The following is a 17801-nucleotide window of genomic DNA, read 5'->3' as shown; positions in this document are numbered from 1 at the left end:
TAAATGAGACGAATAATGATTCAGTGACTTCTTTTTCTGTTGATATATTTGTCCAACACACAGTTATGATTATCATCACTTCATATTTCTGTGGAAATTTTATATTTCAGGATTCTTTGATGAACGGAAAGTTCAAAAGAACAGCATTTATGAGACACAAAATCAAATTCATGAATCTTGCGTAATAAAAGTATTAATTTTACGGACCCCAAATGTATGCACTGTAAAAAATAAAGTGATATATGACGAACCTAGTTCTGTTTCGTTGATGTATTGTCTGATTATGATCATTGTGTCCTTATTGACTCGTCCCAAACCTGTGTGACTGTCTCCTGAAAAACACAAAAGATACAGATATAATAGTTTATGACTGGTTTACTTTAGGGTCACATGTTCCTATCTGGACATTACTGTGAACAGAAAGTTAGCGATATAGAGTGAGGAGCTGTAAATGATGACCTGATGGTCAGTAATAACACTGAGGGTCTCACACAATAAAGCTTCTATCAGAGCTCATTCATCACACACTGACGAGAGTCTGAACTCATTCTCATCTGATACACATCAGACACACACACACACACACACACACACACGTTTGCTTTTGTGACATATGGGGACATTCCATAGGCGTAATGGTTTTTATACTGTACAAACCGTATTTTCTATCTGCTTACACTGCCCCTAAACCTACCCATCACACACACACACACACACACACACACACACACACACACACACACACACACACACACACACACACACACACACACACACACACACACACACACAGCCCCTAAACCTACCCATCACACACACACACACACACACACACACACACACACACACACACACACACACACACACACACACACACACACACACACACACACACACACACACACACACACACACACACACACACACACACACACACAGCCCCTAAACCTACCCATCTCAGGAAACATTCTGCATTTTTACTTTCTCATAAAAACTCCTCCTGTGTGATTTATAAGCCTTTTGTAAAGTGGGGCCATGGGTAATGTCCTCATATTTCACCCTCTCCTGTAATACCTGTGTCATACCCATGGCATTACACACATTTGAGTCCTCATATGTCACAAAAACATGCCCACACACACACACACACTGAGTTGTGTAACGGCACACAGAACGACTACAGTATGTGAGTTTACACAACCTAATGTAATAATATATAATGATTCAAAAACACAAAACACGAGTGTCTGTAAAACATCATTTACATGATGCCTCATGCAAATGCAGCAGGAGATGAATATTAATCTGCGATTGTGATGCAGATGTGCTCTGGATATGCAGATGACAGCAGCGGTGACCTCTACATGACCCCTCCGGTCAAACTACATCACTACAGGCCAACACAACCCGGGTATATGAACACGCATCGTGCATATGACTGTTGGTCTGTCTTCCAGTACAGTGTCCTGGTTTTTGTGTTACTTTAAGTCCTATTTTGTTTTTGCAATTCTAAGATATAAATTCACAAAAGGTACACACTTGCAAATATAAACTCACAATTTTAAAAACATTTAGAATGGTAATATATAATATAGAAAAATATATAAACTCACGAAATGTATAAACCCACAAAATATATAAACTCGCAAAATATATAAACTCGCGAAATATATAAACTTACGAAATATATAAACTCACGAAATATATAAACTCACGAAATATATAAACTCACGAAATGTATAAACCCACAAAATATATAAACTCGCAAAATATATAAACTCACGAAATATATAAACTTACGAAATATATAAACTCACAAAATATATAAACTCGCAAAATATATAACTCACGAAATATATATAAACTCACGAAATATATAAACTCACGAAATATATAAACTCGCAAAATATATAAACTCGCAAAATATATAAACTCGCAAAATATATAAACTCGCAAAATATATAAACTCGCAAAATATATAAACTCACGAAATATATAATAATAATAATGCGTTCGATTTATATAGCGCTTTTTAAGGCACTCAAAGCGCTTTACATTGAAGGGGGGAATCTCCTCAACCACCACCAATGTGCAGCATCCACCTGGATGATGCGACGGCAGCCATATTGCGCCAGAACGCTCACCACACACCAGCTGATTGGTGGAGAGGAGACCGAGTGATGAAGCCAATCAGGAGAGGGGGATTATTAGGAGGCCATGATGGACAGAGACCAATGGGCAAATTTGGCCAGGATGCCGGGGTTACACCCCTACTCTTTATCGAAACCCACAAAATATATAAACTCACAAAATATATAAACTCACGAAAGATATAAACTTACGAAATATATAAACTCACGAAATATATAAACTCACGAAATATATAAACTCACAAAATATATAAACTCACGAAAGATATAAACTTACGAAATATATAAACTTACGAAATATATAAACTCACAAAATATATAAACTCACAAAATATATAAACTCACGAAAGATATAAACTTACGAAATATATAAACTTACGAAATATATAAACTCACGAAATATATAAACTCACGAAATATATAAACTCACGAAATATAAAAACTCGCGAAATATAAACTCACAAAATATATAAACTCACAAAATATAAACTCACGAAATATATAAACTCGCGAAATATATAAACTCGCGAAATATATAAACTCGCGAAATATATAAACTCACAAAATATATAAACTCACAAAATATATAAACTCACAAAAGTTATAACTCGCAAACTCACAAAATATATAAACTCACGAAATATATAAACTCACAAAATATAAAAACTCGCGAAATATAAACTCACAAAATATATAAACTCACAAAATATAAACTCACGAAATATATAAACTCGCGAAATATATAAACTCGCGAAATATATAAACTCACAAAATATATAAACTCACAAAATATATAAACTCACAAAATATATAAACTCACGAAATATTTAAACTCATGAAATATATAAACTCATGAAATATATAAACTCACGAAATATATAAACTCGCAAAATATATAAACTCGCAAAATATATAAACTCGCAAAATATATAAACTCGCGAAATATATAAACTCACAAAATATATAAACTCACAAAATATATAAACTCACAAAATATATAAACTCGCAAAATATATAACTCACAAAATATATAAACTCACAAAATATATAAACTCACAAAATATATATCTCGCAAAATATATAACTCACGAAATATATAAACTCACAAAATATATACACTCACAAAATATATAAACCCACAAAATATATAAACCCAAAAAATATATATCTCGCAAACTCACAAAATATTTAAACTCACAAAATATATAACTCACAAACTCACAAAATATAGAAGCTCACAAAATATATAAACTTACAAAATATATAAACTCGCAAAATATACAAACTCGCAAAATATATTACTCGCAAACTCACAAAATATATAAACTCGCAAAATATACAAACTCGCAAAATATATTACTCGCAAACTCACAAAATATATAAACTCGCAAAATATATAAACTCGCAAAATATATAACTCACGAAATATATAAACTCACAAAATATATACACTCACAAAATATATAAACCCACAAAATATATAAACCCAAAAAATATATATCTCGCAAACTCACAAAATATATAAACTCACAAAATATATAACTCACAAACTCACAAAATATAGAAGCTCACGAAATATATAAACTCACGAAATATATAAACTGACGAAATATATAAACTCTCAAAATATATAAACTCGCAAAAGATATAACTCGCAAACTCACAAAATATATAAACTCGCAAAATATATAAACTCACGAAATATATAAACCCACAAAATACATAAACTCGCAAAATATATAAACTCACAAAATATATAACTCGCAAACTCACAAAATATATAAACTCACAAAATATATAACTCGCAAACTCACAAAATATATAAACTCGCAAAATATATAAACTCACGAAATATATAAACCCACAAAATACATAAACTCGCAAAATATATAACTCGCAAACTCACAAAATACATAAACTCGCAAAATATATAACTCGCAAACTCACAAAATATATAAACTCGATAATCTAAAAACTCACAAAATATATTAACTCAAACTCGCAAATATATAAACTCGCAAACTGAATCTCACAAAATATATAAACTTAAACTGACAAAATATTTAAACATAAACTCGCAAAATATATAAACTTAAACTCGCAAAATTTTAATCTTTTATTCCATGGCAGAAACCAGCTTCCAGAAATCAGAAATGAGGGCATGTTCAGTGTTATAATCCCTTTAATAATTTAAAACGATCTTTAAGTAAATAAATAATGTTCAGTTTCCAGCAGACGTACGACGTTCTCATAAAGAGCGGCGGATCACTGACATCACCTTCATAAAGTCACGCCTGCTATCAGGAACCAACATCCACTTTTATAACTCAACCGGGACCTTTTACACCGCAAATATCACTGAACAATAAAACAAAACCCAGCACATTCGTCTTTACTCTTATCAGATGAGCTTTATTGCTCCAAACAATTACCGTCCAATCCCACGGCAGATCTGCGGAGGAAGTGTTGTCACGGCGACAGTGAAGGATGAAGGCGTGTCAGGATGAGATATTGGTTCTGAAAGAGAGATCTATTGAGTCGGATCCGATCGGGCGATCTGCCTCTAATGGTGTTTACCGGCGTATCTCACATTAATCCAACAGCACTGACCTCTGAACTCCGTTTCATTACACTCTACAAACTCTTTTGGTTTCTCAGGACTGTTAGCTGGTGTTCAGATTTCTCAAGGCCTTTAAAGGAAGAGGATGTTTTGCTAACATCTTAAAAGTAAAGTCTTGTGTTCTATAACTCTACTAGAGCAGGTTTTCCTGATTAAATGTTGATTATTCCTCATATTCTTCATTGTTGCGGCTCCTCTTTTCCCAGTCTGTCAGTAACTCTGATAGTTTCTGTTTCTATAAAGCCCCGCCTTCTGAAAGCACACTGGGCTCTGATTGGTCTGCTGGTTCAGTGTGTTGTGATTGGTAAAATGTCCCGCCCCTTCCAAGGCTCCAGACCAAGTGTTACCTCCCCCAGTTTCTGTTGAAGCCAATACGACTTAAACGGCAGTTCCACGACTGGCAGCTCGAAAAAGGGAAGTTCTGCATAATTAAGGGCGTGGCCACTTAAGTGACAGGTGGATTACCACAATGGTCAAGCTAGGTGGGCGTGGTTTCAGCAACCAGGCACCTCAGCTCCGCCCACATCCCAGTCGCTGGGTTGAAACATCCCATTCGCTGGGTTAAAATATCCAAATTGCTGGGTTAAAACGTCCCAATTGCTGGGTTATAACATCCCGTTCTTGGGTTGAAACATCCCAGTCGCTGGGTTAAAACATCCCAATCGCTGGGTTAAAACATCCCATTCGCTGGGTTAAAATATCCAAATTGCTGGGTTAAAACATCCCAGTCGCTGGGTTGAAACATCCCAGTCGCTGGGTTAAAACATCCCAGTCTATGGGTTAAAATATCCAAATTGCTGGGTTGAAACATCCCATTTGCTGGGTTAAAACATCCCATTCGCTGGGTTAAAATATCCAAATTGTTGGGTTAAAACATTGCATTCGTTGGGTTGAAACATGCCATTTGCTGGGTTAAAACATCCCAATTGCTGGGTTATAACATCCCGTTCTTGGGTTGAAACATCCCAGTCGCTGGGTTAAAACATCCCAATCGCTGGGTTAAAACATCCCATTCGCTGGGTTAAAATATCCAAATTGCTGGGTTAAAACATCCCAGTCGCTGGGTTGAAACATCCCAGTCGCTGGGTTAAAATATCCAAATTGCTGGGTTGAAACATCCCATTTGCTGGGTTAAAACATCCCATTCGCTGGGTTAAAATATCCAAATTGTTGGGTTAAAACATTGCATTCGTTGGGTTGAAACATGCCATTTGCTGGGTTAAAACATCCCAATCGGTGGGTTAAAACAACCTAGTCGCTGGGTTAAACATCCCAATCGCTGGGTTAAAGTATCCCAATCGCTGGGTTTGTCCATATTCAATCGAACTTGGGTTGTTTTTAACCAAGCAGCCCCTCCCCAGGTTTCTCTTGAAGTTTTTCAACTGCAGTTCATCGACTGGCCACTAGAGACAGCATAGAATCTCATTGAGCTCATGTTGAAATGCCCAACTTTACAGCAGAATAAAACATGTTTACAGTCTGGGACTAACTGTGGTTTTGGTCTCTAAGGCTAATTTTGCCCTTCATGCACCTGTGAGGGGGTGAATTATTTTATAACTCATTCGTTTACATTATATAAAGCCTTAAAGTTCTGCATAATTAAGGGCGTGGCCACTTTGAGTGACAGGTGGATAGCCGTTAATCAGCTGTCTGTTAGTCGTCACCTAAGCTCCGCCTCTCTGCCGTTATCCAGTCCCCAGCTCGACTCTACTTTACGCTTCAGGACGGCTCTTCAGAATTCTACGGGTCACGTTAGGACACTACAGACATATTTCATTACAGTCTCCAGACTAACATAAACATAACCGGCGGTTTCCACACACTACTACCTAACTCAGGCCACGCCCCTTTATTTAAATGAGGAATATTTTGACAGAAAAAGCATAGTATGTTAAATTATTTAACATGAGCTAACTATAAGGAATATATGTTTACAGCATTATCTTTGTAAATGCATGTTTTAATAATGCATGAGTAGATCTTAAATCAGGGGAAGTTTGATTCCTCATCATACGAGCACATTTCATCATTTCACGCACCTACTTTATTATTTGGCCCTTTTGTAGATTTTGAAGTGTTTTATAAATGTTCTAAAATGAAATATAAAAACTGAAGTGACAGCACAATAATAGAGCGTTTGATCAGATCAATCAGACAGTCATTAGCAGATTATTTCGGCTCGGTTGACGTCGACTCTGGGGTTGATCACAAACACCGACTCTCATAAACATGACCCCAATTTCCCAGAGCGCATGAGATCTCAGGTCACTCGTGTGTGTGTGTGTGTGTGTGTGTGTGTGTAAGAGACAAACAGCCCTCCTGCAGGCGTCCGCTTTCACACGCTCTATTATTCATACTGACAATATAATATAATCGCTATTTTGTTTTATTGTAATCTCACTGGTGCATTGTCATCCAGTGAGTGATATCATGTTAAATATTTAATACATTCAGTGAGAAGCAGCCCACGTGTAAAATTAAATGTACTTTTACAGATTTTTGGATGCTGCATATTTCCATATCATATCCGGAGTATGGACAAATCGTATTTCATTCAGTTTTAAAGGGATGATCGTTCACTCGCGCTCCTGTCGTTCCAAACCCGTCTTTCAAGCTTTTCTATCAAAAGCGGCGATCTCATTGGTCGGACAGTTTTTAACTTGACCCGTCAAAATAAACAATTAATGAACACAAGGCGCTAAACGGCAGATTTAAAAGTGTGATAAAAATAAAAAAAACGCCTTGTGTTCATTAATTGTTTATTTTGACGGGTCAAGTTAAAAACTGTCCGACCAATGAGATCGCCGCTTTTGTTGACGTGCCTGGAGCGGCTGAGGTTACAGGAAAACACCACCTGGTGGCGCTCAAGCACAGAACGGTCTTGCCGAGCACACACTGATTCGATAAGTGTGCGCAATATTTGTCCCGGTGATATTTCCTGCATTCTGCCTTATCTGTTAGAGAGTTTATGGAGCCATGGAGCGGACCTGTTTACAGTTCACTGCCGGTTGTTTTCTGTATATGACTGTATGTGACAAATAAAACTCTTGAACTTGAAGTTTATTCTCATGATGAACATGGACAACATTTCATAACACGAGTTGGACGAGTGATGGAGTATTTATGTCAAATACTCTCTGTAAGGATGGCCCTGTATGACATCATAAAGGGCGGAACTCCTTATATGGACACTTCTCCTGGATGAGCACACAAACACACACACACACACACACACACACACATGAAAGAGCTTGGTTCGGGTTACAGGAGCCAGCCGTGGCGCTGGTGTTGTGTTTTTAGACACAAGATTAACAATGTCACTAAAGAAGTGTGTGTGTGTGTGTGTGTGTGTGTGTGTGTGTGTGTGTGTGTGTGTGTGTGTGTGTGTGTGTGTGTGTGTGTGTGTGTGTGTGTGTGTGACAGATCACCTTGTTCAGCTTCCTAAATAACCCAGCACTGAGGGGACAGGGGATGCAGTTTGTGTTTCCGGAGTTCTAAAAAGTGTGTGTGTGTGTGTGTGTGTGTGTGTGTGTGTGTGTGTGTGTGTGTGTGTGTGTGTGTTGGGTAGGTTTAGGGGCAGTGTAAGGGGATAGAAAATACGGTTTGTACAGTATAAAAACCATTACGCCTATGGAATGTCCCCACAGTTCACAAAAACAAACGTGTGTGTGTGTGCACTGAAAAAAATGACTTTGTGGTATGGTAAAATCTATTACATTAATTCATGTAATTATTACATTGTAAAATCAAGTTTAAGTTGGAACTATATATCTTAAGTAAAATGTACACAGTCTATTCATTTAATAACTTAACTGAGAAAAAAGAGTACATTTTATTATACATTTACAAATAATATTTAATATTTTATAGTCACAGCACATTCACCTAAAAAATTAAGTAAATTTTATTCTGAAAAGCAAAGTGCATTTGAAAATGCGCACAGATTTTTCGCAAAGATCCAACTTCAGTGGTGGCAGAGACGGTCATTTTGGGATGTTGCTTTTATGTGGCTGACTTATTCTCAATAAGTTTTAACTTTTCACTGAACGTGAGTTTTAATCACAATAACGGTAGCCAACGCTACATAAGTTCTTATTGAGAATTAATAGAGTTTTTTTATGTCACCATTATGGCGATTAGTGTTTTCTTTAGTTGGGCAGTTTGGCGACTTTTTAATGTTAGTGTTTCTCTCACTGCTGAGTTTGCTATGGCAAGAGAAGCAGAGAAAACATGATCAGATGCTTTTGGCCGCTTGATGATCAGAATATGATCATTGTGTAGTGGCTTAATTCACCAATCTTATATGTGAATATGAGCAATATACTATTAACCTTGTTTTATTCTAGAAAAGATCCAGCACAGTTTTAACCAGAAAAGTTGAATATATTTTATAACAGACTGTACACTAAGCACTTTGAACACCTGAAAGCTTTTCTCACACACAGATATCAAGATTCAGCCTAAGAATCTCAACAATGGTGACATGCTTCATGCCACAATGCATTCTGGGAGCATCATGCAAAACTAAGAAATATCAGCAATATTCACTTGGGTTTGTAATTGGATGCAATGGTAATCTGAGTGAAAGTTACAATCTATAGATGAGTATTGCCAGTGCAATTTACTTGTGTATTTTACATAAAAAATAAGTGGTTCTAGTAAGTAAATATTACTTAGAATAGCCCGAGTAAAGATTACAAGCACTTTCTGTGTGGAAAAAGTTTCCTAGCTTTTTTTAAGTAAATGTCACTCCAAATTTTTTTCAGTGTGTGTGTGTGTGTGTGTGTGTGTGTGTGTGTGTGTGTGTGTTGCTTGCAATCTGTGCGTAAAAGCATATAATTTGAACAACTCCAACGTATATCTCATTATCTCAATATCATTCTCCAAACATTATGAAAACTTAACTTTAACTGTTACGGGAACGCTGAGAGAACCTTCACACAACACTGCAAAAAATGCTCTTCTTACTCAGTATTTTTGTCTCGTTTCTAGTCTAAACATCTAACAATTCTTACATTATGAAACATTTACTAGACAAGCAAAAGTAATTGTCTTGCTCTGGGGAAAAATAACTCGAAATGAAGAGAGTTTTTGCTTAAAATAAGATAAATAATCTGCCAATGGGGTGAGAAAAAAATTATCTTATTTAAAGCAAAAACTCTCTTCATTTGGAGTTATTTTTTTCCCCAAAACAAGACAATAATTTGTCCTTGTCTAGTAAATGTTTCATAATGTAAGAATTTGTAGATATTTTTATTTTTAAAGCTCTGAGCGGCTCACCACAATAACTTAAAAGCATTGTATTTGTGTAAATAATCGAGTTTTAATGAAGTGTCAGATCAGATTTCTGCAGAACACATACGAGTTAGAAACCTCTCCGGCTGTAAGGCCAGGAGCGCAGGAGAAATGACTATCATATGCAGCGGATAACTGGAGACGTTTCCCGAGGGACGGAGAGCCCGAGGACACACTGGGTGTCCACAGCCATGTTTAAGGCAAGGTGACAGAGTCATGCGGAAGAAAAATCCCACAGTTCCCGAAGATCCGTGCGGATGTGGGCGTTCCTCCGGAGGAAAGGCTGAGATGAACTCTGACAATCCCTCTCGCCTACAGCACAAGAGCTCGATATGCCTTCTGAAGCGGCTTCAGTGAGGACTGCAGGAGCAGGATCTGTCCGCTGTTATTACACACACTGCACACGGCCGGTCACAGATACCTCTGTAATATAGGTCACACACACACGCATGTCTCCGCAGGCTTGGACATGTGACAGCACTGAAAATGTCTAAGTGTGTTTATCCGGCCACCTGTGCATCTAATAACTTCATATCATACGCTTCTCACACACACACACACACACACACACACACACACACACACACACCCTAAACCTACCCATCACAGGAAACATTCTGCATTTTAACTTTCTCATAAAAACTCCTCCTGTGTGATTTATAAGCCTTTTGTAAAGTGGGGCCATGGGTAATGTCCTCATATTTCACCCTCTCCTGTAATACCTGTGTCATACCCATGGCATTATACACATTTGGGTCCTCATATGTCACAAAAACATGCCCACACACACACACACACACACACACACACACACACACACCCCAAAACAAGCCCCCTAGTAAATGCATCTTGATTTAAGAATTGTTAGATATTTAGATTCGAAACAAGACAAAATGACTGAGTAAGAAGAGCATTTTTTTGCGGTGTGTGAAAGGCTTGAAAAACTGAAATGTTCAGAGTTTGAGGAAGAGTGAGACTCGTGTGTTTCTGAAATAGAGTAGCCAATAAAAGACGGCGTTTTGTCATATTTAAGAGCTTCATCTGTACATCCACATGAAATATGAGAGGCTGGGGCTAGTTGTCACACAGAGACTTTTCATATCTATTTCAAAACAGACTTAAAGATGTGAACAAGTGAACATAATAAACCACACTGACATTCATACGGCCCGAGATGCAGGAAATGTGGACCGAAACCAGTCATAAAAACAGAATCTGACAGGTTTTTGATGAATAAATCAAAAGTAGGTCAGCACACTTAAATCAAACCGCGATATAGACTAGTGTCTGTGAATATTAAACTGCAAAAGACTGTTTAAACACACACACACACACACACACACACAGACAGAAGCAGACGCACGGTTTCTTACACAGACACACACACACAGAAGCAGACGCACAGTTTCTTACACACACACTGAAGAAGACACACGGTTTCTTACACAGACACACACACACACACACACACACACACACACACACTGAAGCAGACGCACAGTTTCTTACACACACAAACACACACACACTAAAGCAGAAACAGTTTCTCACACACAAAAACAGACGCATGGTTTCTTACACACACACACACACAAACACACTCTCACACACTGAAGCAGACACACTCTCACACAAACACACACACACATAAACACTGAAGTGCACACACACTATATGAGGACATGAACGTCACCTCCAGAGCCGCTCTGAGACTCACTTGCACTTTTTACCGTTTAATTTGAGAAAAACTGTCATAATCATAAACACAGACACTCGAGATGTAGCTCCAGTAGCTCGTCTGTTTGATCGGACCCCACGGGCCAGCCTTCGCTCCCCACGGTCATCAATGAGCCTTGGCCGCCCATGACCCTGTGGCCGGTTCTCCACTGGTCCTTCCTTGGAGCACTTTTGATAGATACTGACCACTGCAGACCGGGAACAGCCCACAAGAGCTGCAGTTTTGGAGATGCTCTGACCCAGTCGTCTAGCCGTCACAATCTGGCCAAACTCGCTCAAATCCTTACGCTTGCCCATTTCTCCTAACGCATCAACTCTGAGGACTAAATGTTCACTTGCTGCCTAATATATCCCACCCACTAACAGATCAGTGTTATTCACCGGTTATAATATTATGCCTGATCGATGTGTGAATTTAGGATACATCTCAATGTAATAACACTAACTAATGAAATATCTTGAGGACCAACACAAGTATATCCATCTATTTTTTTTCACCATTTTATTTTTATTTTTGTATTATCTTTAAAACGGTTTTAACTATCGTCGTTTTTATTTTTAATTCATACACACTTATTTCTTCTATTTGAATCATTTCTCTGTAAAGCTCTCTGAATGGCCAGTGGGTATGAAATGTGCTATAGAAATAAATGTGCCTAATACAGCGATCGCGGTTAACATCGTTTAAATGTTTCTGTAATACATTCAAAACTGCTTTCCTATGATGTTTGAAGAAGGATTTTTGATTATTTTTTTGATTAAACGATCAAAATAGAATCAGAAAAAAAAAAATTGTGAAAATTAAAACATCAAATTTGGTAAAAAATAAAACAGAATGGGATGGGAAAAAAGATTTAATATGGCCTTAAATATGTCATTTTTGTCAAACTTTTAATAAATTGTGTTTTATTATGTCATTAGACATGCTTTTTGATTACTACATTTTTTATTTTAAACATTAAAATGGAGTCCAAAAATATACATAACTGAAAAACACTGAATCTAGAAAAAATAAATTATTAAAAAAAATGTAATGTTTGTTTTCTCAGCTTTCATACGGCCCGACATTCACGGGATATTTGACTGTGCAGTTTAAACATCACATATATTCCATTTGTATGTTTTCTTCCATTAAACTTCTTCCAAAGCAATGCTTCCCCTTTTTTTGTATGATTATTATTTCATTTTGCATTTGCATACATTTTGTTTCCTAATTTTTGCATTTAGATTTAGCTGAAGAACCAATAATGTGCTTTAGTGTGACAACTAGCCCCGCTCTCAGAAAACTTAAAACAGAATTTGGTAATTATAAAACGGAATAGGATGGGAATAAACATTTCATACGGCCCTAAACATGTCATTTGTGTTAAACTTTTTGTTAAATTGTATGTTTCATTATTTCAATAGATTGCTTTCAAATGACTAATTTTTTTATTTAACCAATAAAATGGAGTCCATATAAGTGAAGAAAAAACTGAATGCGGAAAAATCTAAATGAAAAAAAATGTAATTTGGGAAATAATGAAACGGATTTCATAGGGATTCACTGTATAATGGAATATTGGACTGTGCTTTATATAAATATCACATATATTTCATTTGTAGGTTTTCTTCCATTTAACTTCTTCCAAAGCAATGCATTCCTTTGTATGATTATTATTATTTCATTTTGCATTTGCGTACATTTTGTTTCCTCATTTTTGAGTTTCCTGCTTTAGTGTGACAACTAGCCCCGCTCTCGTCTAATGTGGTCAGCACATTGATCATTCTGACCTAAAGCACAGCAGAACATCTGGCAGAATAAAGGAGGAGTCCCTGATTCAACACGAGCGGATCGACTGATGGAGGAGCGCAGAACTTCTGAAACAGGAGCGGGGTGAAGAGCTGAGCCGCGGTTTGATGGAGCTGTTCTGACCCCTGCTGGACACTCACGGCCAGTGCGTGTGTGTGTGTGTGTGTGTGTGGGTGAGAGTGTTTTTGTGACATATGAGGACACAAATGTGTATAATGCCATGGGTATGACACAGGTATTACAGGAGAGGGTGAAATATGAGGACATTACCCATGGCCCCACTTTACAAAAGGCTTATAAATCACACAGGAGGAGTTTTTATGAGAAAGTAAAAATGCAGAATGTGTGTGTGTGTGTGTGTGTGTGTGTGTGTGTGTGTGTGTGTGTGTGTGTGTGTGTGTGATGGGTAGGTTTAGGGGCAGTGTGTGTGTGTGTGTGTGTGTGATGGGTAGGTTTAGGGGCAGTGTGTGTGTGTGTGCGCGGTGTGTGTGTGTGTGTGTGTGTGTGTGTGAGCCTGTTTATGTGGTTTATGAGGACACAAATTTGTATAACTACATGGGTATTACACTGGTATTACACTATAAATGTGGTTTATGAGGACATATCAAATGTCCTCATAATTCAAATGGCCTTAAAAACACACTAAATGATGTTTTTTTGAGAAAGTAAAAATGCAGAATGTTTCCTGTGATGGGTAGGTTTAGGGGCAGGGGCAGTGTTAGGGGATAGAAAATACGGTTTGTACAGTATAAAAACCATTACGCCTATGGAGAGTCCCTGTAAACCACATAGACCAACATGTGTGTGTGTGTGTGTGTGTGTGTGTGTGTGTGTGTGTGTGTGTGTGTGTGTGTGTGTGTGTGTGAGAGAGAGCTCAAGGTCATGGTTGGTTTTATTTTCAGCATGTCTGTCTTTTGATCCGAGTTGCAGGATGACAAGGTAAAACACACACACAGTAAAGGCAGTGATCAAACATCACAGACACATGTAGCAGGAAATAAACAGAGAATAAGCCCCGGAGTGACACACACACACACACACACACACACACACACACACACCTTCTGCTCAGCAGGCGGATGTTTCTAGCGATCGGTCAGTGCTCGGAGCGAAACACACGGTCAGACAGAAATAGTTTGAGATGTTTCGTGTCGGTGTCAAGAATCTGTCAGGCTGTCAGACACCTGGTTCTGACCCAATCACATCCCATGACCATCAGGCCACGGGCGGCTCAGGCTCAGGAGTAAACACTCAGCTCATGACCTGCATCACAGCGGACGTTCTGCCAGAGTCAGGAGACGTTAAAGGGTCAGTTCACACTAAAGAATGATAAATCTGTCATTAATTCCTCATGTCGGTCCACAGGGCCGGCCCTGACCAGTTTGCTAGGCAAGATTTTACGTGGTGCCCTCGTATCACGGTTTAGCACTAACGTTACCAGTTATCAGTCTAAGTTGTGGAAACACTGGTGTTTTATTTTTGTAATGCATGTTGTTATTTTAGATGTCCAGTCTATTGTACCCCGTTATTGTGTTCATGATGTGTGTGCGCACACACACACACACACACACACACACACCTAAAGGATTAACAACACCATTCTGTTACGTACACCACATGTATGCCCAGCCCAGGTGCATTAGTTGTATTTATTCAGTGTGATTTCTTTTCCCCTAGCTCCGGATTGGTCAAGCCCAGGAAGATGGGATATAAAGCCGGAAATACAGAGTGCCGTCTCTCACTGCCAGCCGCCAGCACCACAAGACATTTCTGTCACGTTGTCTTTTCTTTTGTAGTTATACCTTTGGTTTAGATTTTGGAGACCAATATCCATTGTATGATTCTGATCTACGGTTATTGGGCTCCCCATCTCTTTTTTTCATCAGCGTAATTCTTTGTTAAATAAGTTATTGTTACAAACTATTTAGCCGTTGTTTAGTTACGTATCCCTCTCATCCTGGACATTACAGCGGGGACCGTAACAACACTAATCCTGTGTTTGACACCCTTTCGCCTTCAGAACTGCCTTAATTCTCCGTGGCATTGATCAACAAGCTGCTGAAAGCATTCTTTAGAAATGTTGGCCCATATTGATAGGAGAGCATCTTGCAGTTGATGGAGATTTGTGGGATGCACATCCAGGGCACGAAGCTCCCGTTCCACCACATCCCAAAGATGCTCTATTGGGTTGAGATCTGGTGACTGTGGCGGCCATTTTAGTTCAGGCAACTCATTGTCATGTTCAAGAAACGAATTTGAAATGATTGGAGCTTTGTGACATGGTGCATTATCCTGCTGGAAGTAGCCATCAGAGGATGGGCACATGGTGGTCATAAAGGGATGGACATGGTCAGAAACAATGCTCAGGTAGGCCGTGGCATTTAAACGATGCCCAATTGGCAATAAGGGGCCTAAAGTGTGCCAAGAAAACATCCCCCACACCATTACACCACCACCACCAGCCTGCACAGTGGGAACAAGGCATGATGGATCCATGTTCTCATTCTGTTTACGCCAAATTCTGACTCTACCATCTGAATGTCTCAACAGAAATCGAGACTCATCAGACCAGGCAACATTTCTCCAGTCTTCATCTGTCCAATTTTGGTGAGCTTGTGCAAATTGTCGCCTCTTTTTCCTATTTGTAGTGGAGATGAGTGGTACCCGGTGGGGTCTTCTGCTGTTGTAGCCCATCCGCCTCAAGGTTGTGCATATTATATGCTCTTTTAATACTGTACCCAGCTGAAAAACTTATTTTATTTCTGTCTTTTTAAGTTTTTTTTAATGAAAATAAACTTTTACGGGTCGGAAAAGTAGATTATTGTTTGCTCATGCTGTCCATTATAGTTCTCTGAAAGAAAGTGGACTCAGGATCGGCAGGTCACACACACAGAGAAAACTGAATCTGGCAAGAAAATAGCAATCAGTGCATCTCTAGTGATTGGCATTGCAACTTTTTCTCTTACAATTCTGACTTTAGTAAGTTAACAGCAAAACATTCAGAGTCACAACTGCGAGAAGTAAGTTTGAATTTGGAGATATAAAGTTACAATTACCTTTTAATTTATTGTTTTATATTTCTGTGGTGTAGAGAAGCTTGCATAGTTCATACGCACTATCAAATGGAGTATAACTGAAGTGGCTTGACTCTGAACTCTGAACTGTGGTGCATGTTAAAGAGCTCATGGAGAATGTAAATGTCCAGTGTGAAATAACATCCCAGGGTCTGAAACAACACGAGTGTGAGTAATGCAGACGGCAGGTCATTCCACTCCACCGACTGAACAACAACAATAATCCATAGGCCCGCCCTGCCCATCCGTCTCCGGTCCCCTCTCGGCCCGCCATTACCCAGAGTCCTGTGCGGCCGAAGTGAGCGAAGCCTCTCTCGGGTCAGTGCGGCCCGCCCTCATCATTAATTACCCGTCCTCGTCACACTGACCGCAGACGCACTTCACACAAACATGCCATGTGTGTCATTAGCCAGGAAGTAACATATGAAACATTAAACGTGCTCCAAACATTTCATTTGTTCTCAATTATTCATTTCTTTGAAGGTTCAGAAGAGTCGTTAATATGGAAATCAGCTCATGCTAACGAGCTCTTGCTATCTGATTTGGGACACATCACTGGAGAACATTAACAGATCACTGCACTCTTCTCTCTTGCTCTCTCTCTCTCTCTCTCTCTCTCGCTACAAACATCAGAACTATTCAGATAAAGGCATAAAACTCCCTTCAACTGAACGTGATGTAATTCTGACTAATTTTATTGTTGATCTGATGTGAGGATGATCCATAATCCATTGATTTATGTCAATGCATTTGTACAGTTTTCAGCATTGATAATGATAAATGTTACCACACATTAGTTATGTTCAGTTCTTTAACAAATCCTTCTTTTGATCTGGTTCTTAACAAGTCGGTAAATTAATCGAACTGTAGTTCCGGATTGATGACGCAAGACGCAAAAGCCGAAGTCCCATGTCAGACTAAAGAAGAACCAGTTTGCAGAGGATTCAAAATGACCCAAACAGGCCGGTTCAAACATCTGTAGAAGTTTGCAGAGGACTCAAAAGGACCCGAACAAGCCGGTTCAAACATCTGTCGAAGTTTTCAGAGGATTCAAAAGGACCCGAACGAGCCGGTTCAAACATCTGTCGAAGTTTGCCAAAGACTCAAAAGGACCCGAACGAGCCGGTTCAAAC

Source organism: Pseudorasbora parva, chromosome 12, assembly GCF_024679245.1.
Source record: "Pseudorasbora parva isolate DD20220531a chromosome 12, ASM2467924v1, whole genome shotgun sequence".
NCBI classification, from domain to species: domain Eukaryota; kingdom Metazoa; phylum Chordata; class Actinopteri; order Cypriniformes; family Gobionidae; genus Pseudorasbora; species Pseudorasbora parva.
Note: the sequence above shows the minus strand (reverse complement) of the source record.